Source organism: Falco punctatus (assembly GCF_963210335.1).
Source record: "Falco punctatus genome assembly, chromosome: 7".
NCBI lineage: Eukaryota > Metazoa > Chordata > Aves > Falconiformes > Falconidae > Falco > Falco punctatus.
Window position 1 is genome coordinate 9,588,177 of NC_137587.1, and position 6,977 is coordinate 9,595,153.

Below are 6,977 nucleotides of genomic sequence, written 5' to 3' on the forward strand. Positions count from 1 at the left end.
AGCCAGCGGGGAATTGGTGCAGCAAAGAGCAACCTGGTCATATACATTTTCACAGCATTGGGAGCTTCCCAAGGATTCAGGATAATTCTGCTTTTGGAAAGGCAATGATCAGAAGTGGCTTTCAGAGTCTGTTGTGTCCTACCTGATGAACCCCTTCGCCTATTAAGGCTGTTTCACCAGTGTACAAGGGAAATCAGTGAGTGAGAAGGTGCCATGGATACAGAACTTAATTTTCTGAAAATGGCTGAGGTTGGATTTTCAGGACTGAGAGACAATTAGTCCAACCGGCCCTGGAGCTCCACCACCAATCCTAATCAAGTCGTCTGTTGCCGCTGCAGAACCCAGATGCAAAAATCTCCGAGCTAGTGTGCCCTACTTTAATCCAGCCCCAGCTTCAGACACCCCTCTTTCTACTACACTGGTCCACCCCAGGCTGGAACGGGTTAAATAAAAAGGTTTTATATGACAGACATGTCCTTTTCTACTTGCCAAAGCATGTTTCAGAGGAACCCAGAGACCTCACAGTCTCTGATAGTCTATACGGACTTTGAATCTTATGGGCTCTGATCTATAATAAGGGCTCTGAATCAGAGAGCCATTCCCGCTGTGTATGGAGGCTATTTCTGCTCCTTATAATTGTTTCCTGTGCCCCATGATGTCCATCACTGAGTTCACATCAAAATTTGTTTTGATAGTCAGAAGCCAGCCAGGGAAAAATGCAGCATCCCAGGAAGAGAAGTGGGGCTGAATAGCTCTAGCTTTGGGTGTCCTACCTTGAAGGCAAAGAATGGGTTGGATTATAGCTTCATACACTCTGCATGCTTGTACCAAAGGAAAAAAAAAAAAAAAAAGATGGTGTAAGAGCTGGAGAGACTTTGGAGAGACTGTAAATCCAGGAGAATAACCCTTCTTTTCTATATTGGCGCTCTCTACTTCTCTGCAAGTGGCCGGGATTTCAGCAGCACAGAGCTGTGCTGAGCCTAGGAATGAGAGCCCAGGGAGCCAGCAGCATGAGCCTGTGCTGTGGTGGTGTTGTCCTTGATGTTTAAAGCTTTGAGCAAAAGTCTGGAAAAGTACAAATGTGTTAATAAACCACTAGAGCCTGTCAGATATGAAATAAGGATCCTGAAAGCCGGGGTGCAGCCAGATCCCATGTGAAGAGCTGTAGCTTTTGGTTTCACAAGCACAAGTATCAATTTGTCAACTTTTTATAGAGAATTTGATCCGTATGAAAGAAGGCACTGAGCCTCCAAGCTCCAGTTTGCTCTCATTCCAGAAATGCAAGTTGTTTCGGAATACACTCTCTTTTCACAGGGATTCCTGAAATTAAAAAAAAAAAAAAAAGGCTTGGAAGTCTTCCACTCTTTCATTCCTCCCCACCAAGACCAGGACAAGGCTGACCAAGATTATACCACATGGTACAGCCAGCAACAACCTGCTTTTTTGAGTTGGCCCATTAAACCACGGCAGTGTCCATCCTTGACAGGGTCACCTCACGCTTGGGCCACTGCCATGAAGATGACCTGCCGTATGCATGTCACACTGCACCTTTGCAGAGATCCGTGTGTGCTTTCCAGAGAAGAAAGAAACCAGAGGACTGGTCTATGTGCTCCTGAGAGCCAACACAACAGTGACCACTTGCTTTGTGGGTCTCAGTGGTGGCCAGATGCTCCGCGGTGTTGCAGGGGGAGTGGCGGGGAGACATTGAAACGAGGAGTGGGTGGTGACATCCTGGACCAGCTCAAGAAGTTTCCTTTCCATCCACTGAAGGCACTCGCTGGGAAGTGTGTCTGACTCAGCCAAAAAGACCTCAGTTTGTAGCACCCAACTTGGAAACTGTTATGAAGATGAATGGTACACGTCACATCAAATCAGCACCTTAGCAGCTAGTAGCGGCTTAGCAGAAAGATTTGTTCAAACAATGAAGCAAGCCCTGTGTTCTTCAGAAGGAAGAGCATCTGTTCGTGAACGCTCGACTAATTTCTCATTATCTTATCGAAACAGCTTATACCGCTGGAAACGCATCTCCAGCACGGCTAATGTTCAGCCAACAGTTGGCTACCTGCTTTGATTTACTGAGATCATCAAGAATGACACATGCGATTTAGGCACAGACGCAGGTATTTCAAGAGGAGAGACAGATAAAAAACATTTGAAAAGGAGAGACAAGTAGAAAGCACTCCTTTAAAGCGAGGACAAACAGAATGAGCCGGAGCAGAGCTGGTGGCTCTGTAGGGCCTGACCTGGAGCCATGGAAAAGTGAGATACTGGGATGAGTTTGTCCAGGGGCTGCTTGGATCAACTTCCAATAAACCTACCTGCTCCCTGGGGTCTGGGTAAGGTGAAGGTGGGTGTTTCTGTGTGGGGCTATGTGGGCTATGCCTGTCTCTCATGGCCTTTGCCATGCCATGATCATACCCATCACCATGTTCACCTGCTCCGTCAGCTTCCCAGCCAACAGGCTTCTCCCCCCAGCCTCCCCTGGTGTACTGGTCCAGGCTCTGCCTGCCCTCCCCAGTAGTCTCCCCTGCCACCTCCACAGCAGGTTGGAGGCAGAGGAATGTCAAACTTTGGGCTGAATTTTACATTGCAGACTCCAGATCTGCAGTGAAAAGGTTTGCTACTGCTCCCAGCGGGAGACTCAAGCTCAACTATGGCTGGTCCCTGGGGCCAGACCCCTTCAGTGATATTTTCCTTCAAAGCATGAAGGGGGGGGACTCTGCTTGTGTCCCTCTTACTCATGACAGAGCCCAGTGATTTGTTTCAGCTTCTCCATCTGTGTCACAGAGATAAAGCGATTTGCCTATCACTGCAGAGCACTTGGTGATGGCTGGGTGGAAAGCACTCCGAGAGCCAGCCCTCACCTTGCTCCAGCTGTAACATCACGGCTCCCAGAAGGAGCTTAGCCGGGGGAGCTGGCCCTTTCTGCCATCCTTCATCACTTTTGCATCTGCTGACATGACGCGGATGCTCCCCGGGCAGGCTGGTGCTCCGCTGCTCTGGCTGCAGGAGAGCTGGAAAAATGAAATATGCCTGGGGTGTGCGGGGAGGGGGGAAGGGGCAGGGAGGGAACTGGCGCCTGCTATTTCCACATCTTGGGTCTTTCATCATCATTACAGTTGTAAATGACAGTACACAATTTACTGAGAGATAGGAGTAAGGAGGAAGCAGAGGGGAGAGGCTGGAAGAAGAAAGCGAGAAGAGGTAGAGAGCAAAAAGTAAGAGAAACATGGGCACAGCTGAGGGAAATACAACAAACACAAGGAAGAACAGTGCTAGAGTTTGGGAACGACAGAGGGTCAAGGGAGGGATGGAGAGAAACAGGCTCCGGCAGGGCAACAGGGGAGACAGGCGAATGGTTCTCTGGGAATTTGCTCGAAGAGGCAGAAGCTGGCTGCTTCCCTGGTGCTCAGGAGTACTGATGGATTATTGATCAAGGGAACCTAACATATTTCATCCAGCAATATTTTATGGCTGGGAAACCAGCTGATGTTTGGGAGGAGAGGGAGCAGCGGCTGTTGGCAGCCTGCTTCTGGCTTCAGGCGGCAGTGGTGCTCGTAGGGTTAAATCTGGGTTGCAGAATAGAGAGAGAGAACAGGGATTTAGCAGTCATCCAGCCTGGTGGGACAGCTTTTAGAAATAAAAATAAAGGAATTAACAGATGCAGAGAAACACAAGGGACAGAAAAATAATTTGTCTAACATGTGGCAGAGCTGGGCTTCTCACAGAGGTCTAGAAACCACCTAAAGCTGCAGCCTGTGAAAAATGCACTCATACTTATTTGATGAAAATTTTTTTTTTATTATTTATTCAAACCTTATGAAGACACATATGAAATCACAGCATCCGCAAATACAGGCAGAGAATCTCAGATGCCTGCACTGAAATGAAAGCGACCTGACAGACAGACCCAAAGCACTTTGATTAACATTTTGAGAAAATACTTTGGTATCTGGGGTTCAGCTCCCTGATTGAGGTGCTTCATTAGCTATTCGGCCAAGTGTCTCTAATCCCATGATGGGATCCCAGCCCTTGGACCAGAGAAGTGCCCGGCTCTCCTGCTGCAGCACGATACGGTCCTCACAGAGTTCACCTGGCCAGCTTATTCCATTTCATTTCTCTCTCTTCCAGCCTCTGAGCCATTTCATCTTTTCAGCAACCCTCAGGATTTTTATCCCAGCCGCTAATGTCAGGTGTGGGAGCGCTGGCTCTCCCTGCCAGCTACCTGCTTGCTGCCAGACGGGGCTGGTCTCCTGGCAGGTAATGGCAAACCCTTGGGCAACTTCTCGGGGTGTTTTCTCCATGGCTCGGTGAGTGTGGGTTTTGAAGCCCAAAGCACCGTCAGATGCCAGATGCCAAGTCACAAGCAGCCTGTGGGGCTTTGCACAAGTGTGCAATGAAGCGCAGGCTGCGGCAGGGGTGGAGGGTCTCGTTGGGTGAAGCACAGAACCAGGTCTGGTTTTCTTCAGGAATATGGTGGCCTCTGGGTGACTTGGGGCACCTCGGGGACCCTCCTGCTGCACAAGCAGAGCTGCACATGGCTGCTTAGCGCGCTGTCTGAAGCCAGGCAGCACGCTGGAGGAGGGTGGGCAGCAGCCCCCCAGGATGGCTACCGTGTTTGCCTACCGCCCTCATCCTCCTTTCACACAGGCAGCCCACAGGCTGGATCCAGCCTCCGGGATGCTTCTAGCCTGGAGGGGTCTTGGGAAGCCGAGCACGAGCCAGATGCTGCAGTATCCCAGTGTCAGGGTTACATCTGGGATCCTTGGGAGGGATACCTGTGGCAGCCTCCACAGCTGGTAAGGAGCTGGGGTAGCTCTCACATGCGTCGAATGTTTTCTCTTTTGCACCCCCAGCGTCTGAAAGCAGGGAAGGGTGGGTGGTCACCACTGGACCCCTGGCTGAGTGGAGCTGTTGGTCTTCTACCCCGGCGCAGGACAGCCAGTGGTCACTCCCTGCTGATGGCTGTGCTCCTCTGAGGCTTTTCTGGGGAGGGCCTTTGGGGGACAGCAGATGGACATGAAACAGGCTGGGATGGTGAAGATGAGCCCTGTGGGGTCATGGGGACCAGGCTGCCCTGTGACCGCAGCGCGGCTGTGGGCTGAGCTGCCGGGGATGGCAGGAGGGGGAAGCACCCACAGGCAGGAGTGAGCCCCTGTCTGGGTGGGTACGTGAAGGATGCTGAAGGAAGGAGAGAGGGTGAAGCAGGGGGAAGGGTGTTAGCTGGGCACTTTGGAGCAGCGTAGCTCCATGCTGCCTCCTTTGCCTCCCCCTCTTTGCCTCAGCACTGGGACCCTTGGAAAAGTCAAGGTGCTACCAAAGAGAAGTCATGCGGAGCTGCAGGGGGCCCCACCAGCTACACAGCCTTTCACATCCTGAGAGCTCATGTTCCCAGTGGGCTCCAGCACCAGGTTATCCCACTCCTTGGACCTGTCCTTAAATTGGTGACATTCCTCAGCCTCTACAATGAGGCACTTCTGACTGGGTACCTTCACGCTTGCTTTTTATACAACTCTTAATTAATTTCAGGGTTTGCCCCTTGTAGAGCCTAGATTAAACAGAATTTTAATGAACATTAAAGAGTAATACATTTAATTGAAAGATAGCCTCCGTCTGAGGTGAAATCTTGGCTCCACAGAGTCAGTGAGAAGCTTGCCAATAACTCGCTTGAGCCAGGATTGTACCCATTAGCGTTCAGGGCAATTTCAGGGCTCTAGCTTTTTTACAGGTTTAAAAAGAAAATGCCACAATTTGTTGTAATAACTCAGCTCCCTTTAATGAGCAAATTAAAGGAAGTCGGTGCAGAGCAGGAGGGAAAAATGGGATGGTGAGAATGCTAAAAACCTACCGTACCAGCAGGGTGACATTCTCCCCGTGATGCTCCTTTCCCTGCAACCCAAGCTTTGAAGCCTGTGTGGGCACCTTCATTCCACCTCCATCCCTCGCCCTGCACACCCAGCCCATGTCCAGCACTTACCAATCTGTTGTGCCTGGCTTTTCTAGGGTCTGGCTTGCTCTGCTGCACGGCCAACTCTCACTCTAACCCAGTTGCTGGTCAAAGTCATGTCCTGACAGCCCCTGCCCTGCAGCCCCCAACCGTGCTCTTCTATCTCTGCCTCCTTCAGCCTATGCCAAATGGCACCTGCTTCTGTCACCATGATGTGACATCGATGGCTTTCCCTCCGTTGGCTACTTCTTGAATCAGGTTTAAACTTCCCATCTTCGCCTCCCGGACTTTATCCTTCCTCCCTCTTCTGTTTAGCTCCTGATTGCCCTTCCTGACCACTTTAGCTCTGAGCTCTCCTGAAGGCACTTCTCCTGCGGCTGGCCTGGTGCCGTTGTGTGCAGCATCCCAGACTTGCACCCCACATTTCCCTCCTTCCTGTCCATGCAATACCTGCTGCCAGCACACTGCCTGTCACTGGCATCTTGGTGCGTTAGAAAATGGTCTTTACTGAAGTCCCTATCTCAGCCAGGTGAGTTACAAGGATAATGCCAGACCTTCTTGCTCTATAGCAGCACTGCTGAAGCAGCAGAGTAGGCTAAGGTGAGGACAGAGGTTTGACAAGATTTGGCAGGCAGCTCCTGTGTGGATGGTGGACAGGACTTTAGGACATCCACAATAAACATTGGTGAAGGCTTTAAGGTCTAGTGAGGCCAAGTCAGTCAATCCAGTGCTTTAAATGCAGCAGAAGTGACGATACGATCATTGCAGCTCCAGCCAGCAAGCCAGCACGCTGCTGCTTCCAGAACAACCTGCAAGGCACGACGGAGAAGCCCCGTGGAGAAGGAATTACAGTAATTGAACCAAATGGCCATGCGGGTGTTTACTGCTCTCACAAGGTCATCGATGGGTGCAGTAAATCAGGGTAAAGCCTGTGCAAATTGCACAACCGGGGGGAAACAAACAGAATGCTCTTTGGTACCCCACCTCCCTGGGTTCCAGGGCTGGCAGAGCTGCTGCAGGACCCCCATGC